The 22,560-nt window shown below is 42.6% G+C and overlaps 1 protein-coding gene across 7 annotated transcripts in view; it reads left to right on the forward strand.

The window, feature by feature from the left end:
• SLC23A2 (solute carrier family 23 member 2) overlaps positions 1–22,560 on the forward strand; it is a 132,886-nt gene that overhangs the window by 31,693 nt on the left and 78,633 nt on the right. For 3 of the 7 annotated variants that reach the window (XM_060612901.3, XM_060612912.3, XM_060612953.3), the window contains one exon: positions 6,285–6,348. The exons of 1 other annotated variant lie outside the window; for it this stretch is intronic. The gene's annotated coding sequence lies outside the window, so the exon portion shown is untranslated. Of the gene's footprint in view, positions 1–5,332; positions 5,492–6,284; positions 6,349–12,719; positions 12,844–22,560 lie in introns of those variants that run through there. 3 more of the 7 variants (XM_060612922.3, XM_060612932.3, XM_060612963.3) reach the window with 3 other exon arrangements.

Consider the following 22,560-nt stretch of genomic DNA (forward strand, 5'->3'; position numbering starts at 1 on the left):
CTGATGTTTGGGCTAAGATACGTGGCCTTGCCTGTGTTGTGTGCATGTGTGCTTGTAAAATCAGTATCACAACATACTCTCTGGATGGAAGTCTCATCATGATTACCATGGTTGTGTACTCTGCAGTAACTTTTTTCTCTTTTCCTGGTATCCACTTTCTTTAGACCGGTACTGTTCGATACAATTATAATGGGAGTCACATATGTGATTTTTCTAGTAGCTTTAGTAAACAAAGTAAAAAGGCATAGGTAATATTAATTTTAGTAATAGGTTTTATAACTTAATATATTAAAAAATTATCGTTTCACATAATATAAAATTATTAGTAAGATGTGCTTTTTTTCCCCATAGTAAGTCTTTGGAGTTTGATGTGTATTTTATACTTAACAGCACATCTCAGTTGGGCTGCCTACGGTTCAAGTGCTTAGTAGTCCCATGGGGCTGGTGCTCTTGGGTTGGGTGGCTCAAGGCCCACATTGTTTTTATGTACATTAAGTAGTGTTTTCAACTTTTAAGCTTTTGGATTTTTGGGTATTTCATAACAACCACTTGTATTCACGGGCTGTGTAATAGCATATACTCATCATCAAACGATGCTTTTTTCAGCTTCCCTTTCTCATTTTTTTCCCTGTCAAATTGAGAGGTTTCCCATTGCCTGGAAAATGGTTCTGAACCGGTTCAATTAATTTGCTTGATAAGGCAGTATTTTCTAGATGTTATTTCATTTATTCCCTGGCTTGAGAAGAAAAAAAAATTTTTTTTAATGTATTTAAAATTTACATATATGTATACAGATTTTTTAAACTAGTTTTCTCTTTTACCCAAGAATCACAAATGTTTTATAGCTTATGATTTTAGATATAATATTAGATTATGATTTTAATAAGTTAATGTTTATGCTTATATACATAAAAATATTAAATATAAATTTTGCATTATATATAAATGTAATTTTAGGTTATAATACATTGAAGTTTAGGGTCCAATGAATAGTTCTCATTTCTTTTTTTAAATTTTTAAATTTTTTAAGTTTATTTCTTTCTTTATTTTGAGAGAGAGAGAGCATGAGCAGAAGAGGGGCAGAGAGAATTTCTGCACTCACAGTGAGGAGCCCCCATGTGGGGCTTGAACCCACCAACTGTGAGATCATGACCTGAGTGGAAATCAAGAGTTGGATGCTCAACAGACTGAGCCACCCTGGCATCCCTCTTCTTTTTTTTTTTTTTTTTTTTTTTTAATTTTTAATTTTAATTCCAGTGTAGTTACCATATAGTGTTATATTAGTTTCAGGTGTATAGCATAGTGGTTCAATAATTCTGTTCATTACTCAGTGCTCCCCTTTTTTAGGGTCCAGTGAATATTTCTCATTTCTTTTAAAATGAAGAATTTTACCTAGAAACATGTGAAGAAGTGCAGTACAGTACTGTCTTTAGATGACAACAGCCTTTGGAAGTAGCTGAAGAGAATACAGGGCTGTGAGGAAATACAGGTAAATCAGGAGTCCTCCACTCTGAAAGTTTGCAGAAGGTTGGAGTGCCTCCCTTCTGACCACACCTTTTGGTTTCTTTAGTTACTCAGCTGCTGTCAATAAGTCCTTGGAAATGAGGGGCTAAGCATCTCGTTACAAGGATTTGAGTGCCTTAATTTCACCTAGTTTGTCTTGCCTGCATATTTATTTTAGTACTGTCCTTAGGCAGTGACTTAAAGTTTAAAAATGAAAATAGGGGTTCCTGGCTGGCTTCGTTGATAGAGCATACGATTCTTGATCTTGGGGTTGTTGAGTTCGATCACCACGTTAACTGTAGAGATTACTTTAAAAAACGAAATCTTTAAAATGATACACACACTGTAGAAAAAGCAAAAATCAAAAAAGAGCAAAAAGTCATCCTGTCATATGGAGGTAATCACAAAATCACCAAACACTGGTGTTTTTCCTGTTTTCCATGTGTGTATGTACACACTGTAATGGAAGTGTTCAGTGTGTTTTGTAACCCGCCTTTTCCTCCTTTCAGGGACACGCTCAACACATTATCTTTCATGTCAGTGGGTACTTCTGTTACCAAAATTTTAAGCCCCCACAATATTCTAAGAATGTATCCATAATTTAACCAACCAGTTTAGACATTAGTATTTTCCCCTCCAGTTCTGGATTGTTCTGTGTACTCTTTTAGGTGAACGTTCTCATAATGAAAAATTGAGCCTATTTTAATTATTTTGTTAAATTCCTTATAAATAGAATTATTGGGTCAAAGGCTGTGTGTATTTTTAGAGCTTTTGATGTTGTTAAATGACCATCTAGAAATGTTAAGCCAATCATTATTATTCCCACCAGCAGTTAATGCAAGTGCCTGCCTATTGAAGGGATGTTAAGCAATTATTCAGTAGTGTTAGGATTTTTTGAATGATTTACAAGCAGTAGATTCTGATTTTATGTATGCTCTTTTATATTTCCATATTTTTTATAAGAAAGCTTATACATGATTATATTCCTGTCAGCAATACAGTGAGAATCACATTAAATGAAAAAATAAAAAGCAAATTTTGACAGTATTTGGAATTCTTACAGTCAAGCAGACTACTTTTAAAAAATTTTTATTTTATTTATGTTTTTAGTTTTTGTTTTTTTTTTTTTGAGAGAGAGAGGGTGAGAGTGAGTGAGGAGGGGACAGAGGGAAGGAGCGGGGGGAGAGAATCCCAAGCAGGATCCACACTGTTAGCACAGAGCCTGTTGGGGGGCTCAGACTCACACACCATGAGATCATGACCTGAGCTGAAATCAAGAGTTAGACTCTTGGGGCGCCTGGGTGGCTCAGTCGGTTGAGTGTCTGACTTCAGCTCAGGTCATGATCTCACGGCTTGTGGCTTCGGGCCCCGCGTTGGGCTCTGTGCTGACAGCTCGGACCCTGGAGCCTGCTTCAGATTCTGTGTCTCCCTCTCTCTCTGTGCCCCCATCCCCCACTCGTGCTCTGTCTCTCTCTCTCTCAAAAATAAATAAACATTAAAAAAATAAATTAAAAAAAAAAAAAGAGACTCTTAAGTGACTGAGCTGCCCAGGTGCCCCCAAGCAGACTATTTTTAAGTGTGTGTGGTTAAGGTGTTCTAAAGCCCAGTTTACCAGAGAACCAGAAGCCTTCCTGATTCGGTGGCTCTCTGGATAAATTTTAGATGTATCCTTTATTCTCTGAAGTTGTATTTTTTGTTAGCCAAAGCTTAGGAACCAAGTAGATTAAGAAAAATGTGGATTTCTCATTGAGTGAGCCCAAGAAGAGCGTACATTTGAATGACGAGGGATACTTGGTATGAATTGTGGTTGTTGCTTTGGAGGGGATGGCAAAGCAAAGTGTGTGATTTGATTTTGATTTTGAGGTGTCTGGGAAGGATTTTCTGAGGAATTGGTGATTTTACCAGAGATCTCAAATGTGAATAGGAATTCCCTGGATGTGCCCTCCTTCCAGATGGAGAGAACAGCGGACGGTGACCTCCAGCCTTCATCTTTACAAAGCCTGCCATTTTCAAGGCCACACCAGTCTGTGGCCCCGCCCTCCCCTTACCTTTGCCATCTACCAACTTCTTAACCGTTCCTAATGTTCCTTGAGAATGTTGCCTCCTGGCTTGCTCCTTTTCTTTCTGCTGTGTCTTCTAACATTGTCTCTGTGTTGTTGGCTCCTCCCGCCTCCAATCCAAACCTCACCCTCCCTTCACAGGATCTTTTTTGGAACTTTTATTTCCAGTTACTTCCGCTTTCCTGGGCCTTGTCCTCTCCCAGATGACACGTGTGGAATCTTGAGCTCGAGAGCGTCTTCTCTGCACACATCCTGTCCTTCCCTAGGTCTCTCTCATTCTCATCTCCTAGTTCTTGATCCTCAGGCACTCCGGTGCTCTCTTGGCTTCCACTTCCCTTCCTCACCCTTTTTACCTGCTGCGGACTCCTCAGGGAGTCATGTGACTGTCCTCTTGCTGACATCTTGGTTTCCTCACTGAATTGTCTGGGTGACTTCCCAGCCTTCCTCAGTGGCACAGTCCTGCTGTTGTAACTTCTCTGTGTTGTTTTGTTTTGTTTTGTTTTGTCCGTCATGCTCTGCTGGAGAGAAAACAGGTATCAGAGTGACTTTTTCTATCACCCATGTCCAAGTTCTGGGCTCAGCCAGACCCTTGACTGTTGTTGTTCCTTATGTCATCTGTTCACTCCTCTAGTTTCATCCTCCACCTGTCCTCTCCACCAGGACTTCTGCTTCTTAGTTCATTAAGAAGTCCTCAGATAAATGATCCCCTCAGCTTCCTGCCCTCCTACCTCCTCGAGTATTGAGAAATAGTAACTATCTGAATACATCTCTGCCCACTTTATTCCATTTCCAGAGGAAATGAGGCAATCCCACTGATGGTCTGTGTGGAGCTGTTGTAACAGATTCTAAGTTTTCCTGCTGTGGTCACAGGAGAACTGCTTCCTGTTCCCTGGTTTATGGGGATAGGTTTGTGTTTTCACAGAAGGTAGGGTCTTAGAAGTGGCGTGACCCTTGGAGAGGAGCAGGTTAAATGACCTCTTGAGATGATGGAGCTCAAATGTGGCCCAGTCAGGAGTCTGGAATCTCCATTGCCTCTTCAGTGGCCTTGCCTGATTGTAAATGAAAATCCCCCTAAGGGGGAGGTGGGATTGGAGGTGATGAGGACATCAGATGTGTTTGTAATTAAAGAAAAATAGATAATGGATATACATGGAACAAAATTTAAGAGGTACTGAGGACAGTCAAGGAAATTAAGTCTCCCTCCTTGTCTGATTGCCTCTCCCTTCTCAGCAGGCAACTACTTGTACCAGTTTTTATGCATCTGTTTTTTTGTGTATCCTTTAAGAGTTTGCTTTTTAATTGTGAAATTTCAAATGTAAAAAAAAAATCAAAGAATGAACACTCATATGCCAGATACTCAGATTTAATAAATCTAAACATGCTGTTTTTGCTTTAGGCCTTCCTTCCTTTCTTCTTTCCTTTTAAAGAAAATAAAACATTTTATATACTCTGTATTCTTTACTGGTGTCCTCTCCTTCCCTTCTCTCCCAGAGGTAACCCTGCATCGATATTTTCACTTTTGAATTACATGTTTATATACCCATAAACCCACATCACATACAGTATTGACTACATGATTTAAAACCTTAAGTAAGCAATCTCATGTGATACGTGTTCTGTAGTCTGCTCATTCAGGAATGTTTTCAAGGCATGCTGACCTGAGTAGCTAGATAGAGTTCATTTTAACTGCTCTTTTTAAATTCTGTTTAAGTAGCAGAACTTAACTTTTATATTCTGTTGATGTATTGGTTATGTACTGTTAAAAACAGGGTCAAGATGCTGAGAAGTGACATTGCCGGATCATAGTGCACACACCTCTTCAACCTGCTAGCTGCCACCAAATTGTTTTGCCAAGTGTTTGAACCAATTTACATTTCTGGCAAGAGAGTGGGAAAATTCCTGTTTATCCCCAGTCTTCCCAACAGTTGGTATTATTAAACTCTTTTGTACTGGCCTTATCTGATGGGTGTGGGATGACCTCTCATTAGCAGGGATATGCCACATTGGTTTATCCATTCACTGGCTAAAGGTGAATGATTCCAGGTTTGGGCTACCATAAATAAAGCCATCATAAACATTTATGTGCACGTTTTGGATCGAGCAGAAGTTTACATTTACATAATGAACAGGAGTAACATTACTGGGTCATAGGGTAAATGTGTCTTTTAACCTTATAAGGAATGGCCAAGCTTTTTCCAAAGTGGTTGTGCCATTTTATGTACTGACCAGGACAGTATGGGAGTCCCAAATGCTCTGTGTCCTGATCAGAACTTGGTGTATCATCTCAGCAGTTTTCATTTTTGTTTTCTCCGTTCTGATAAGTGTGTCCTATATTTTTTTAACCCAAATAATTAAATTGTAAAAACTGGCTATTTTAAAATGACTTAAAGTAATTGATTTTTGCCCTTCTTGCTCTTTGACCCCCCCCCCCCCCCCCCCCCCCGCATTCAAAATCCGAGCGTTGTGTTAGGAGAACCCAACAGTGATAAGAGGTGGTAGGGTGGAGTGGAGCATTTGCAGGCTGCTGATAGGAAATTTGGTCAGGGTAGTTTTCTTGCTGCTTTCAGCAAAGTTCTCTTAAGTTATGGACTCTTTGATTTACCGGCTGGACTTTTTAGTTTTATTTCTGGAAAATATGTATTAAAACTTTACAGTGAAGAGCGTGGAGTCCCTATTTTAATGACCTCACCCACCTACTTGTGATTTTTTCCCTTTCTCCAGGCGTTGAATAAGATTTGAGAATGCTTGTTCCATTACAAAAAACGGAAGTGCAGAAACCACAGAGGTAGGTCAACACCCTTCTTTTATAGAGCAAAACACGTGAGGCCCACTAGTTAATGACTCTCCTGCACATATGCCACTGTGCTTAGTCTGCAGTGTGGGCTTCTGGACTCCCAGTGAAGTGCTTTCTCCCGCTAATCCTTGTGTTCTGCATGGTGCTGACTAGGCCGTGCTGTGATGTGAATCTTGGGTTTGGAGGATGCAGTCTTTATAATGGATTTACTTTGAGAGCCGGAGAAACTTGATTTTACTTTCAGTGCTGGAGTTCTGGCATGTGCTGTCAGTACACATTCTGAGTCATGCTTTGAGACCATGAACAAGTAGCCTTTAAATGTCAGAGAAGCCAAGCCCATTTATTGAAGTCTTTGATAGTCAAGGTGAACAGTCAATTTACTCATCTCACCCAGATGTTTACCCTTGATCATGAAGCTACCGTTTGAAGGAAAATAACATTCATCTAGGTTTGAAATGTGTACTGATCCATTTCCTTTTGAAAATTTAGTAACTGGGGTTAATTCTAAAATGTGTTGTTTTGCCACATTGTGTCTGTGCCTACATGTTTTTTTTTTAAAGAGTATAGTTTTGGTAATTCTAATATTACCACATATGAAATAGAAGCTTTTTTTCTGTCACGTAACCTGGCTCCTTTTTTTCTTATTGCTTCACCGTTGCTAGCATACTGACTTAGTAACATGGCTCAAGATGGTTCTTGCAGCTAGCGGGAAGGAGAGGACGTACTTCCATGCACATCCCATTGGCCAGAACATAGTCCTGTGGTCACATCTAGCTGCAGGGGAAGCCGGGAGATGTTGCCTGAATTTTGTTGGTTGTGTCCCCAGCTTAAAATCAAGGGGTTTTGAAATAATAAATTGAGTGAGAGAGGACTCTTGTTGGAGACGCCTGGTGGTCTCTGACACTTCTGATGAAATACAGACATTGCACATAGAACAATGCATAGTTGGAAGTAAGTTGTATATAAAATGTATTTTAATTCTGTTTAGCTTTCTGTATGTTTGAAATTTTCCGGAAGTTTATTGAGGCCGTTTTGTATTTTCCAATTTACTTTACCAAGTGCCAGTTGAATGTTGTAACACTAGGGGGTGCTGTAAGTCAGCGCCTTTGCTCTTCGTGTTTCCAGAATTATTTCCCCACCCCAAGTTGGCTCATTACAGAATCAGAGTAGTTTCTGTCCAGTTGATAATCCTAAACTTTCTCTGTTGTTTTACTCCATTTTTCAACGTTAAAATGTCAGTATATAACATTTATTTGGAAAAGCAGAAATAACCACCCAGATAAAAGGATGTTTTCTCAAAACAGTTCAGATTTTGTCCTTAAAAGGAAAACATAAACCAGAGATTACATTAATCAAATATTTTCAAATGCATAATGATTTCTGAAGAGTTCAACATTTTTTTCAGTATTTGTTTTAAGGTTAGCCTTTTAGTTGCTTTGCATATTTTTTTGGTCCTAGATTTACTACACTTACAGGCACTAAGATTTGAACTACTTCTGATTTGTCCCTTAATAATGGGAGGGACATAAAACTTAAAAAATCAGGGGAATGTAAAGAAGAAATACTCAGAATCTTGCTTTACAGAATCGACTAAAGTAATCGTTGTGTTGCCACCTCCTTTGCTAGTAAGTATACTTGTGCGTGCATGTATATGATACTTTACAAGGTGAGTAAATCATGAGTTAATGCTAGTGTTTGGGATGTTTTTTCTGTGTTCATTTTTTAAACCAATTTTATTTTTATTTTTATTTTGAGAGGGGGGAAAGGGAGCGCATGCGCAGAAACAGAGAAGGGTCAGGGAGAGAGAGAGTCTTAAGTAGGCTCCTTGCTTTCAGTGCAGAGCCTGACATGGGGCTCAATCTCAAAAACCATGAGATCATGACCTGAGCCAACATCCAGAGTCAGATGCTTAGCTTAACCTACTGAGCCACCCAGGAGCCCATTCTGTGTTTATTTTGTAATGACCTACCTTTCTGAAGTATTTTATTCTAGGTTTTTAAACTCATTTTCTGAGTTAGACTCATTACCTATAAATCATTACTTTGTCTTTCCATTTCTAGTATTAGAACTTTTTTTTTAAAGTTTATTATTATGAGAGAGTGCATAAGTGCACAAGAGTTGGGAGAGGGCAGAGGGGGAGAGAGAGAATCCCAAGCAGGCTCCATGCTGTCAGCCAGAGCCCAACTGGGGGAGGGGGAGTGGGAGTTCGATCTCACAAACTGTGAGATTGTGACCTGAGCCAAACTCAAGAGTAGGACGCTTAACCTACTGAGCCACCCCGGCGCCTCTCCAGTGTTAGAACTTTTAAAACCTTTTTTCATATTGTAGGAATTAGGACAGACTTCTATAGTGGAGGCTATCATACTCCATCTGTTTCTGGCTTTAATGGGTACCACTTGGGGTTTTTCGGAGTGAGTATCACTGGCTGTTGGCATGAGATAGGGATTCTTTTGGAGGACTTGTTTTCTTCTGTGTCGAATGTGCTAAGAGTTATTTGAAAATTGATGATGTTTTATCCAGAGCCTTTTTGGTTTTCATTGGTCTTATAGGCTTTCTTCTTTCTACCTGTTGATGTGAGTTGTGATACTAGGTTTTTTTCCTTTTCGTTGTTAAGTTGGAGATCAAGATGGTACTAGATTTCTAAAATGGTTCACCAGTCTTTTTCTCCTTTTCCAGTGCTCTGCAGCTGAGTAGCATAGGAAGTGACTATTCCTTAGTGCTTGGAGACATTTGCCTGGGAAGCTAATTGGGCCTGTGTATTTTTGAGTGGAAGGTTTCTATCTGCTTTGGCCTTGGGAGGTGTGTTCAAGACCCTTCTTGGATGTATTTATCAAATTTTTTTTTTTTCTTATTTTCTAGCTAATTTTTCTTTCTCTAATTTCTTACGCTTTGTGTATGATATTTTATTGCTTATTCTTCCTTTTCGTAAGGGTGTGCTTACAGTTTCAGCTTCACCTTTGACCCAATAGTTATTTTGGAGAAAGGTTGAAAATTTTGAAGTTGTTAGACTTTGTTGGTTAATAATTCTTTTGATCTCTTTGGGCATTATCCTCAGGTAGTGAGGAAAAAATAAATGCTCCTTTTTGTGGGGGTTGAACTTTTCGTTTGCGATGATGGTCAGTTTTCACAAATGCTCTTTAGCCAATGAAATTAGGTTCTGTTTTCTGTGGGGTGCACAGTCTGGTACCTATCATATTTGCTTTATTCATTTTATTGGTCAGGTTTTCTAATTGATAAGAAAACTCACATGGAGATGCAGCCTGTGCCCCTGTCCCTCCACCCTCTTGCACCCATCTTCTTGGAGACAGGTGTGTTTATGAACCTTTTTTATGTCCATGAAGTAATGTTTGGAAATAAAAACTGACATGATGCTTCATTTGTGAATTTTTTACTTTTTACCAATGTGAAGTTTGCCCCATTTATTACTTTTCCCGCATTTATTACTTCCTAGCATGATTTCATTGTGTCTGTTACTTAAAAAATCACGAGGCAGCATTACTGTTGCTTTACTTGTGTGTCACTTTAAGGTATATTGTTGGGTGTTGGTGTTTATTTTCTGGTGCATCTGAGAATAGGTTGAATTTAACTCATTTACAGTTTGGTTTGTGTTTTAGTCTGTAATGTTTCAAATTTTAATGTGGTTTCCTTTAACACACACACACACACACACACACACACACACACACACACACACACACACACACACACCAAACCCCAAAAAACCCACCCCTGTTTCTCTAGTAGTTGTCGCTAAGATCTAATGGTGTTTTAAAACTTCTGCCTGTTTGCAAGATGGGGTTCAGCATGATTTTACTGCCTGTCTTCAGTCTTTATTAATGTAATCTTGCTTGATCTGCTTTATTGTTATTACATTTTTCATATCACCTAGCATATGCTTAGAGAATAATTTGACATTGCATTCAGTCTTATAATTAGGTTTATCTTCATTATTTAGTTTTGCCCTGACCTTGACGGTTGGGGTTGGCATACATGATTAGCAGCCCTGTGTATTAGTGGCCTCCCTGGATTTTGCCTCTTACGTGGTTGGAATAATAAACCTCAACCTCTCAGCCTCCCCCTACCCCCTTTTTCTTAGCCTGCACATATCTGAGGTTGCACTTTTTGGTTTTCCTACATTAAGGGCAGCTTGTGTGGGTATAAAATTCTTTGGGGAAACCTTTTCCTCGGTCCTCTGTCTTCACTTTCTGTTGCCTTCTGGCATTTTCATGCTGCCTTGGAAAATCCTGGGGCTCGTCTTTATCATTGCTATTAAGTAAACCAAATATTTTCTCCTTCTCTCTGGATGTTTCTACACCTTTTTCTTCCTGTAGCTAAATTATTTTGCCAGGATGTGACCAAGTATAGGTTTTTTGTCTCTGATTTTGCATGAATTTGGTGTGCCTTTGTGATCTCTGTACTCAGATTTTTCTCAATCTCAGAGTAGATGGTTTTTATTCTGTATCTTTTTTATATTTTCTATCCCATTGGTTCTTTATAAAAAAAGTTTTATTGAGATGGAATTCACACACGACAAAGTTCTCCCCTTTAGCACATACAGTTCAGTGGCCTCCAGTGAATCAGACTTGCATAACCATCACTTTCAAGTTTGGAACATTTTCTTCATCCCATAAAGAAATCTCAAACTCATTAACAGTCCCTCCCCATTCTTGTCCCCCACCTCCACCCCAGCCCCAGGCAACCACTAATCTACTTTCTGTCTCTCGAGATTTGCCCTGTCTGGACATTTCATGTATACGGGAGCCCTACAACATGACTGGCTTCTTTGTTCTCTTTAAGTCTAGTCAAGGAGCATAGGTTGTTCATGTCTTGGTTTTGCTCTTTGCTTTTGTCCCTCTGTGGTTCTCATCTGTGGACTGTTAACTGCCTTTCTGGACTTCTCCTTGTCTGCCCATGTTTCTTTAGCTTGTCCTCCACCCATTAGTTTTCTGCTACTTCCTCCAGTTTTCACTTGTGTTTGTCGCTTCTTTAACACCCCCAGCTTGTCATCTTTTGGTTCTGTTCCCCTTTTTTTTTAAAAAAAAAAATAACAACTGTTTTGTTTTTTTTTAATTCTTCACTCTTTTGTTCCAAATTGAAATTTTCTTTTGGTTCTTGCAGTTTAACCTTTTTGAGGTGAGAATCTTCATAGAACATCCCAAGGACAGTTCTTGTGTTCAGGGTACAGGGACTGGATTATTTTTTCCGTAGGCTATATACTGGGTCTTCTCTCCCGGTTCACTTTGGAGCGAGGGGCCTTCTGGTCTCCCTGGGCCTGTCACCCCGATGCTTTGGGTGTGTCACGTGTGACCTGTGCTCTGGCGACCTGTGGGGGTGAGTCTTCTGCTCCTGGACACTGCAAGCTCTTGGCTCCCAACCTCCTCCTCAGCTTCTACTGTGGCCTCTCCTCCAGTCAACTGGCATCTTTCTCTTGTGCCCACCACGGACTTCCCTAAGATCGTTCATGGATGAGTCACTCTCAGGCTGCTCTCTAGGTTGTCCTGTCTCCTCCTCTGCCTTTATCACATCTTTCAAGATGTACTCTGCTGCTGGTGGATGCCCCTTCTGCCCGGCTGCTTCTCCTCTGAGCCTGTGGTCCCCGTGTGGTGTTGGGGAGATGGAGGTGGTACTTGCCCTCTCACGGCACATCCCCAGGGGCCCAGAGGCCCACCACCCAGGCTTCTGGCAGGCCCTGGCCTGGAGTCAGGACCGGAAAGGACAAAGTCTGAGTACGGGTGTGACTCCTTCCGTCTTATGGGTACCAGAGGCACATGCCTCTGTGTTTCTTCAGGCGCTTCGACTCTCCAGTGGGGCCTCTGCAGCTGGGACCTGCATAGCGGGTACCACACGCAGCAGGGCTCCAGCCCTTGGCTGTCCGTATTGCAGTTACTCGTTGCTTTTCCTATCATTGGAGTGAAGACATCATGCCTTGAAAATGTATTTTTAATCTTTGAAAGTCTTTGACCTTTGAAAACAATTGTTTTGGGGCTCCCAAGGGGGGAAATGAGAAATTACCAGGAAGCAAAATTAATCCCCCCCCTTTCATGGAGCTGAAAGTAGTGTGGGTGGACTTGTTCATCTGAACAGAGTGTTTGGAAAGATAGGTTTTAATTACCCTTGTTTGTATGGGTTTGAGAAATGTAATCCCAGCGACTGGTTGGTTTCCACAATAGAATATCCAGGTGCCACGTAGAAACCTGCTACAGACTGAGGGTAAGCAGGCCGAATTAGAAGTGTGCAGTAACCGTTCGTAACCAGGTGGTGGCTGTTGTGTAATACAGATGGATAGCATTTCTGACTAGGTGGTGTGGTTATACAATTTTGGCGAGCCTGTGTGGGTTATAAAAGCTGAAATTCCTTCGGTACCTGAAGCGTCTCAGGCTGAGCATTAGAACGGTCCCAGCCCAGCACAGATGCCAGCAGAGAGTTGGTGGGTGGGATGCTAATGAACGAATGTTTTTGTGGACAGGGTAAGATTTCCTTCTGCAGGTAAGACCATTTCTTGGTACGTGAACTCTGCTTTGGGGGAATTAGCGTCTGTGTCTGTGTCTCTGTCTGCGTGTGCATCTGGGGCTGCAGGGTCCATTTCCGCACGCACGCATCTGTGACCATGTGCTCCCGTCCGTGGCTGTGTGTCTGGTTTTCCGAAGATACACAACTATGTCTGCGTGTGTGTCTGTGGGCGGGTGAGGAGCCTGCAGCTCCAGCTTGCCCAGCTGTGTTACTAGAAAGTCTCCAGCCTGAGTTTCGCAGTGCCGTCTGACAATATTTAAATAACCGAACATTAACATTTATACAACTCTTAGAAGGCAGTGCTCTTCATTAAACATGTGAGAAAGAGTGACCTTAGAACCCCATCTGCAACAGCTGAAATGTCAGATACGGTGTGTTTCAGGTGCTCGTTTACCTTGTCTGAGTGAGGTCCAGCCCCCAGCCATCCAAGGCTTTGTGTGCCTTTTATGTTTTCTTTTATGCAGAATTTTCAGGGTTCAAGGAAAACTAAGTACACAAACAAAAAGGAGTACAGACTAAACAAACTTCATGGAGAGCTGGAGTCTTTTATAGATGAATACATCAATTTTTTAATCCTTTAAGGTTGGGGGATTATCAAAATGTTAGGTTCAGACACTAAAAAAAAAAGCTGTACATCTGTAGCACAGGATTCTAAGTGGTTGCAGTCTCTGTATTGAATGGATATATATATATATTTTTTTTTATGAATTAGGAGGAATATGTTCCTTTGCAGAAAAAAACCTATATATGACATACTCCCAGGCATGAGATGTTTATTGACGGTCAGGGAAAAGGCTCCCATTTATTGAAGGTCAGGGGAAACCTATTATTTTGATCACTGTGTACTTGGGGTTAACCTGGAGAAGAATTACAGCATCTCAGCCCCAGGTAATTGCAGTGCAGTTTAGGCAAACCCACATTCAGTCATCAGGTAGTCCATCAGTGTAGGTGAAATTTCAGAGTGCCCTTTTCCTTATCTTGGGAAAGTGTGTGAGGAGGAGACAGAAGTCTTGATAAAGCGGGGGTTGCGTGAGGAGAAAAAAGATAACTGCAGAAGGGATTTGCAGATGTAACGGACGGTAGGAAAGAAGCAGGTGGTGGAGGGGACTGAGTAAAGGTGCCAAAGTCCAGCAAAACCAAGCAGGTGTCATGGGCAGTTAGTTAGGAAAGGAGGGAAGGACAAGCTTGACCTCTGTCTGCAGGTGAGGGAAGGAAATCTGGCTTTGGCACTGGGGGCTGGAGGAACTGATAAGAACGTTCCAGAGAGGAATGGTGTAGTCTGAAGAGTAGTTCAGAGGGAGGGCTGATAAGTACATTGAGCTTGAGGCGATGGGGTGAAGGATTGTGGGAAATGCTTCTGCTAGCACCTGAGCCTTTCCCAGTCCAGGCAGCCGTGGCAAAGCAGTTGGAGGTGACTCTGTGCCTTCCGGAGGCTTCCCCTGCAGGAGGAGAGGGAGCACGAGTCCTCAGTTGTGCTGGAAAGGGAGGGTGGAGCCGGGGGCTGGAGCAGCACCGAGGCGGCCACAGGGTTAGCAGGGCACAGCCATCCCTAGAAGTCACCTTAGCACTCAAGTTTGTCTTTGTACTGGGAAAGGGGTGGTGGGGGAGCTGGCAGATGGCAAAGGTCCTTTGGAGGTGTGCTGGAGGAGGAAGCTTTTTCCCATTCCTGGATAGTAACTGGGAGGCTTTTCTTAGCTTCTTCCAAAATGACCTTTACACGTAACTGTCTGGGCCTCTGGCGGGTGCTCCTTTTCGGAGCCTCGTGCCGTTGGTGTCTAAGGATGCTGGAGCAGCTCTCATGCTCTCAGGATTGCTGTGCCTGCCACTTGCCCTTGGCTTTTGTCCAAGGGAAAATCAGCCTCTCTGCCTCTGTTTTCTGAGTTGTGAAACGGTGAGAATAATAGCCCTTCCGGTATTTTTGTAGGGGTTAAGTGAAATCCTATTTGTATCTTGGATATAATAGGCAGTCAGTTAATTCTGAGCATGCTTTTATCTTGCTGTTAAAATTCCGTACAAAATTAGCTTCCCAGTGGCTCCTAAAACTACCGATTAATAATTTAAGGTAGTCTTTAAATAAAAAGAAAAAAACCCACTTGTACAAAATGATATGTTAAATCATATAGTAGAAGTAAACGCGATAAAACTTGATTTTGCTTGGGTTTTCTCAAATATACATTTATATTTTAATTCTGGCCTATATTTTAATTTACTCCATTACCTGTCCTCACCTCACTTGTCCTGGGCACAGGATTTCCCTGAGTGAATCTGGAGGGCAGGGACAAGTTTTATTTCAGATGTATGACTTGCCTCTGGGAAAATGTTCAAGTTTTCCTTAAATATTTGAGTGCCTTTTATGTGGTGGGCACTGTATCCCTGTCCCTATCCCTGCCTGGTCAGGGAGCTAGACCTAGAAGTCATGTGCCATGGAAACATGGAAGGGGGGCAGCAAACCCAGGGATGCTTCTTGGAGGAGGAGGCTTCTTGAGCTCCGACCTGGGAACCGCAGGTCATTGTGGCCCATGTGGATGGTACCTGGGGTGGGAGAGGCATCGTTAGGATAATGAGGCTCAAGGTCTTGTCATAATTGTGTTTAAAGAAAGTTTAGGGAAGAAATTTCTGCTGGATGAGATCAACTGCAGAAGGTGTCTGCCAGCTACCACATTAGGTCAGAAGAACAAGGATCACTGATGAGTTTGTATTTTAAAGCCCCTACACCAGCAGAACATTAGCTGCTTTGACCTTTTACTGTACGCCTGACTCCCGTCTTCCCCTAACTGAGCAGTCGATGAGTCAGCGTCTTGCCCTCTGGATCCCATGACCGTCACTTTTCATGGCTCAGCCTGTGTGTAAACTGACATCAGCTTAAATCCAGTTCCCTCTCAGCCTGGATTTAAGAGCTCTCTTAGGATTTAGAGTTCAGTTTGGGTCTAGAGCCTTTTCTGTACTCGGGCCTCTCGGGCCCTGTCTCTAGAAGAGACGGAAGGGGTCTTCTGCAGGCACAGAGTGTTCTTTAACGTCTTCTGTTTCATTTTAGCAGTTGGGGGTTTTCACATTATGCTTCATAAAATACTTGTTTTCGAATAGGAATGATCTTCCCTTACCCTGTGGTGTTCCAGGAAGATCTGCCATGTCTTCCCAGGGGGCCTTGCGGCCGAGGCCCCCGACTCCCATTTTCAGGGGACACCCAGGTAGTCCAGCAATATTTGCCCGAAGCCTTTTCTTCCGCCTTCAGAGCAGGGTTGTCACATGGGGGCACCTCATGGGCCCCAGGGGTGTAACCTCTCAAGGACTGTTCCTCCTGGAGTTCTCAGCAGGTTTCTGACATGGAACCTGGCAGCCGACTCTGGGCTCCCTTCCGGAAATCCAGGTTTTATCCGGCTTCTTTGAAACTTCTCCTCCTGAGACAAAAGTCTACAAACCGAGATGGTGACAGAAAGCTGTCACCAGCTCGTTGCGGGGATTGGAGATTCTCTTGATAGCAGCCATGGAGGTCGTTTGGTATAGGGCTCTGATAGATGCTGAAGAAGGGCCACTCGGAGGCTTTTGTTCTGGGCCGTCTCTTCCTATAGCAAGGATATAGTATGACACTTTAGCAGTGTCTTCATCTTGCACCACTTGGACAAATTATTTCTATGGGTATGTTACTTGAAGCCCAGAAGATAACCTGATTTAAATTGGGTACTTGGAATATGCTTTCTATGTCACTCGGCAGGGCATTAGTGACATCAGTGACTTTTAGGCTTGTGTATGTGTGTGTGTGTTGACTGAGCCACAGTAAAGTATTTTACCTTGAAACTAGACACCCTTGTCTCATGAGATGTGCTCTGAGGTTTTTTTGTTCTGCTAAATTTCATCGTCTTACAAATTCTGGCTGAGATCATGGCCCACTACTAGTGGGTACTGACTGGCAGTTTGAAAAATAAGAGCAAAAGTTCTTGGAGTGTTTCGGAAAAGGCTGCGGGAAGATCGCCCTCTCCCCGCCCCCCCCCCCCCACCCGCCCCCGGTTATACCCCATGACCGTAACTGTCATCACAAGATCAAATAATAACCACCCCTAACTGGTTCATTCGCTGCTGCCTAAAGGGAATAATAATAGCTAGGATGAATGTCAGGATTGTAAACTTTCTAAAGCAGGACCCTATGTATTAGGCAACCATTTAAGTCCTTTTATTTAATTAAAGGGAGTTGAACATCTATAAGTTGAGGATATGTGTTCCAATAATCCTTTTTTGTCTTGGATTAAAAGCATTTAGGTCAAATGTTAGCATTTAACAGAATTTAATGGAGCAGCCGCAGTTCAACTATAATCCCCTAATGATGGGATTTAAGCAGAGAGAGCCACGGATTGGCTTTTAAAATGTGCTTTATCATTGAACCTGGCCGGCTCTGAAAGCTCTTGTTTGTACCTTGGTAAGAACCAAACTATCACTTGGCAAGTTGAGGTTTTGAGTTTCTTTATCCCAAAGTTTTCCTTGTTAGTCATACTCTCGGCTGTCTGGGTAGGTTGCTGCAGAGAAAGTAGTTTTATCCCACCCCAGGTTGTCCATCAAAAGGTGGGGGTAATCTGAGGACCGCTAGCATCAGAACGTTTGTGCGTTTGTTAAAAATGTTCCCGTTGGGGGGGTTGCGCCTGGGTGGCTCAGTCGGTTGAGCGTCCGACTTTGGCTGAGGTCATGATCTCACTGTGAGTTCGAGCCCTGCATTGGGCTCACTGCTGTCGGCTCTAAGCCTGCTTGTGATCCTCTCCCCACCCCCCCCCCCCCGCCCCTCCCCTGCTTGTGCTCTTTCTCCCCACCACACCTCAAAAATATTAAAATGTTCCCAGCTCCCAATATAGGTCTACAGAATCAGAATTTGGAGGAGGGAACATTTTTTAAGTTGGTGGATTATGGGAGTTTTTTAATTGTTTGTTTCCTTTGAAAATTGATTTTTACCAAAGTATAGTTCACATACAGTAAACGGATATACATACAGATGGAGCCACCAGAATCACAACCATGGTGTAGAATATTTCTTCAGTGTTTCCTTCCTTCTGCCTATGGGAGTCCCTCCTCCCTTCTGCAGTAGGTCCCCACTATCTGCTTCCTGTCACCGTAGATCAAGGAATCAGGCAGCATGTCCTGGGTCCAGCTTCTTTCATTCAACATAGTGTCTGTGCATTTCCTCCACGTTTTATGCATCGGTATTTGCTTCCTTTTTATTGCTGAGTATTTTTTGTAGGGACCCACCATGGCTTGTTTATCCATTTGCCTGTCGACGGAACTTTTGAGGTCTTGAATTTGGGGCTGTTATAATGAAAACAGCTTTGAGACTTTGTCCACAGGTATTTGTGTGGAAGAAGTCTGTATTTTGAATAACCTTCCCACGCAAGTCTTAGGCATATGAACTACTGATTCTTTCTATTCTTTTCTTATTCTTCTTGTATCATTTTGGAGAACTGTAAAAGTTGGATTTGCCATGCATTTATGTTTTTGATGTAGTATTCATTCAGTGCCATCTATATGGGCAAATGTGTAGTTGATTAATGTTTACTGAGTATCCTGTGCTCAGAGCTGGGGATATAAAGATGAATTGTACACAGGAGAATTCTGCCCTTTGGGAGGACTCTTAGTGGTTCCTTCATTCAGCCATTAAGTGCTTTGGACTAGGTACTGCCAGATGGTGATGGGAAGACACATTTTCTTAGGTTTTGCTTCCAAGAAACACAAAGTCTTGGTTAGTAAACTCCGGGAGCAGCTCAGCCTTTAAATTCTGTTTGGATAGTACCATCATACTGCCAAGTCAGGTGGCTGTGGGAAGCCACAGTAGGGAGTCGACACATTCCTGAACAGCAGAGAAATGGTCAGATTAAGTGCAAAAGAAAGGATCACTGGCTGAATAGTTGACCAAAGAAGTGCTGGTTCAATGCTGTTATTCTGCATTTGTTCATGATTATTGGTGGTTCACTTCCTGGAGAAGTGGAAGCTTATTAAATAAAGATCTGAATATTTTACTTTCCTACTTGTTCATAGCAGCATTTGCCAAATTGCTGTTTTTCTACCCTGTCAGGCTGCAGATTTATTTTGAGGTTGAAAAAGATTTTTGTTTTTAGGAGCCAGTGATGGCTTCCTACTTGCTTTAGGATAGTGATTTTAAAAAAAAAATTATTTATCTTTGACAGAGAGAGAGGAAAGGGCAGAGAGAGGGAGAGAATCCCAAGCAGGCTCCACACTCAACGCAGAGCCGGACGCGGGGCTTGATCTCACGAACTCTGTGAGATCATGACCTGACCCGAAACCAAAAGCTGGACACTTAACTCACTGAGTCACCCAGGTGCCCCATAAGTTTGGAATCATGCCATATTTGTCCTTCTGTGACTGGCTTATTTCACTTAGCATAGTCTTATGCATGCTATTTTTTTTAAACCTGATTCTTTACATAATATAAGGTGAACATCTTTCCATGTCAGTCATTATTTCTGTGTCCTGTTTTTACTGACCACGTGGTATTTCTTTGTAGGAATATACCATAATTTTGCCATTCAATTTCCTAGTGTTGAATATTAGATTTTTCCTGATTTTTAGTCTTATTAATAATGTTAATGTGCACAATTTCATACCTAAATCTTTGCATCCTAATTAACAAATATTACACAGTAAATATATCTATTAATATTAGAAGTGAACATTAATAGGCCTCTTTTGATACATATAATCAAATTGCCTTTTCATTAGCAAATTTATTTTTCATTAGGAGTGTAAGTTTGTCTATTCACTGTCTTACAAATAAGGGATTAAAAACAACCCACATAGGTTAAAAAAAGTACCTCATTTTAATATACTTTCATTTGAGTTAGAAAAATTTTTTTTAAATGTTTATTTTTGAGAGAGACAGAGCGTGAGTGTGAGAGGGGCAGAGAGAGAGGGAGACACAGAATCTGAAGCAGGCTCCAGGCTCTGAGCTGTCAGCACAGAGCTCCATGTGGGGCTTGAACCCATGGAATGTGAGATCATGACCTGAGCTGAAGTCAGTCACTTAACTGACCGAGTCACCCAGGCATTCCCCCCCGCCCCCAGTTTTTTTAATGTTTATTTATTTTGGGGAAAGAGAGTGTATATGAGAGGGGGAGGGGCAGAAAGAGGGGGAGACAGAATCTGAAGCAGGCCTCAGGGGTTTCTGTTGTCTCGTCTGTTTGTCAGTTTTTGTGAGCTCCCCTGTTTATTCCAACTTTGTGTTAGGGTTCCTATCTAATAGAGCACATTCTTATTATTTTTTCAGATATTTGTGGCTATCCTTATTCTTCCACAGGAATTTCAGCCCCCTTTCTCTTCTTTTGGGGTATTAATTTTTATTGAATTCATATACATTATGTATATCGGAAAATGAATATACAAATAGCACTCTTATTCCAGGGTTGAGTCTTTTTTTTCTAGTTATTTAAATCTGCTTTATGATCCCTAGTAATAGTTGACTGTTGTATAAATAAAGGTCATGCACATTTTTTGTGAAACTTAAGTATTTAATGCTATAATTGCCGTTTTTAAAAATGTAATTTATTGTTAAGTTAGCTATGTACAGTGTGCTCTTGGTTTCAGGGGTAGATTCCCGTGATTCATCACTTCCATGCTCATCCCAACAAGTGTCTTCCTCAATGCCCATCACCCATTTCCTCTCTCCCCAGCTCCCCCACCAACCCTCAGTTCTCTGTATTTAAGAGTCTCTTATGGTTTGCCTCCCTCTCTGTTTGAAACTATTTTTTCCCCTATAATTGCCATTTTAAACAGGATTTGTTCATCCTCTTGTCTTCAGGGGTCAGTAAACTTTTCCATAAACATCTCAGGTTTTCTGGCCCAGATACCCTGTCACGTGTGCTTCTTCCTTGCTGTTGTTTACCACCCATGACAACGTAAAACCCACTCTTACCTGGGGGCCCTGCAAAGCCAGGCAGGGCGGTATTTTGCCAGCTTCAGAACCAGACGCTTGTTGCTGGCATTTGGGGAATGTTTGAGCCAATCAGCGCCAAAGGAGCTCTGCTCACATATTTTGTGCCTAGCTGGCTACCGGTAGATTCTCTGACTTTCCTACCTCTTGGTTGTGGTTCTGATTTGCTCCTTTCCTTTCAGACACTTCCTCCTCTTTCTGTCAGTCGAATGATCACAGTGATGTCCACACCCTGGCTTGTCCCTGACATCCGTGCATCCACGGTGTTACAGATGTGGTGAATGTTGGCTGTTAATCTCCTTTTTCAATTTAGTAAGAGTATTAATCCAGACTGAGTCTTACATTATATTTAGTACCTTTATTTTTTCACAGCGTATTTATTCATTGCACAAATAGCGGGCAACCTTCAATACAGGTGCCGAATTGAGCCGCGGGAGCCAGGGATACAGGCAGTGGACGCATGGTCTGGCTGGGCAGGCAGACATGATCTCGCTGTATCAGCCATCCTCACGCTTCCCGGACGCCATGGTGAGGTGGCGAGCAGAGGAAGCACTGATGGGAGTTACCCCGATGGAAGGGGACGAGCTAAAGGGTGTCAATTTTGGAGGCACTGCCTGTACGTGAGCTTGAGGGCTCGTGAGGGACCCAGCAGCCGAGAACCTGAAAGATGGAAATGACGGCGCAGTGGGGCCACGCTTCCCAGGAGGCTTCACGGTGACCCTGTGGCCTTGCTGAGGAATTGGGCTGTTATTCTCAGGTGCATCAGGACACATCAAAGGGCACGCTGGCTGTGCTTGTGTGGACAAGTGGAGTGCTCGAGCTAGAACAGGAAAGGGAGGCCAGAGGCGGTAGGGCTGTTGGTAAGGTGGTGGTGATGCCATGCAGCGCCTGGAGGGTACAGCTCTGGGAGCTCCTGCTCTGGGGCAGGTGGGGGCTTCAGCCCTGGAGAGGGAGCTTGGTGGTCCTTGCCCCGTTGGGGCCCCCCCAGAAATCTCAGGTAGGGCAGACGGCACACGGCAAGTCGGGCGGCTGGGCTTCCAGGCCAGCCTGGGCCACGTTCGCTCCAGGAGGGGGGCCGGGGGTCTTGCTTGTATAAATGCTGTTAGGGCAGGAATGCTGATTAAAGTTTGAATCCTGCTCCACTGCTTTTGGCTGTGTGTCCTTTGGCAAGTTACTGAGCTGCTCTGAAGCTTACCTTCCCCTTTTGTGGAATTAGTGGAATATCATGCAATACCGTTTCCTACTTAGGAGGACAAGGGGCTGTTGATCTGGTGAGGCAGGTGCTTAGCTAGGAGACTGGTTGTCGCTCTCACTGTGTCATTCCTCGTCCTTTTCATCGTTAATGAGCCCCATCACTCATCCCTCAGCTCCTCCTTTCCCTCATCACCGGGTCAGGGGCAAGATAGCAGTGGCTTTGCTTTAGTCTTCCTTTTGCAAGGAGTAGGAAGAGGGGCGATGGGGGGCTGGGGGCAGGCAGATCTTCCCCAGTGTTGGATTCCCTGGGAGATTTTGCCTTTTAACACAAACTTTAAACCAGACCCTAAGCTTCCCCCCCCCCCCCCCCTTTTGTCTTTTGCTGTTTTTTGCATCTGGGCCTTGACATTTCCCCACTCAAGTTCAGCCTATGTGGATGAAGCACTCTGCTGTGGGGTCTGGCCTTGAGACTGTCTTCTTCACTCTCAAACACTTGAGTGTGGAATGCTCTGTCACCTGGAGACTTGTGAGGATATCTTTCTGTGCTCATTGTTCAGTCTCCTCTCCTTCTTCCGCTC

This window comes from Panthera onca, chromosome A3 (genome assembly GCF_046562875.1).
Source record: "Panthera onca isolate mPanOnc1 chromosome A3, mPanOnc1 haplotype 2, whole genome shotgun sequence".
NCBI classification, from domain to species: domain Eukaryota; kingdom Metazoa; phylum Chordata; class Mammalia; order Carnivora; family Felidae; genus Panthera; species Panthera onca.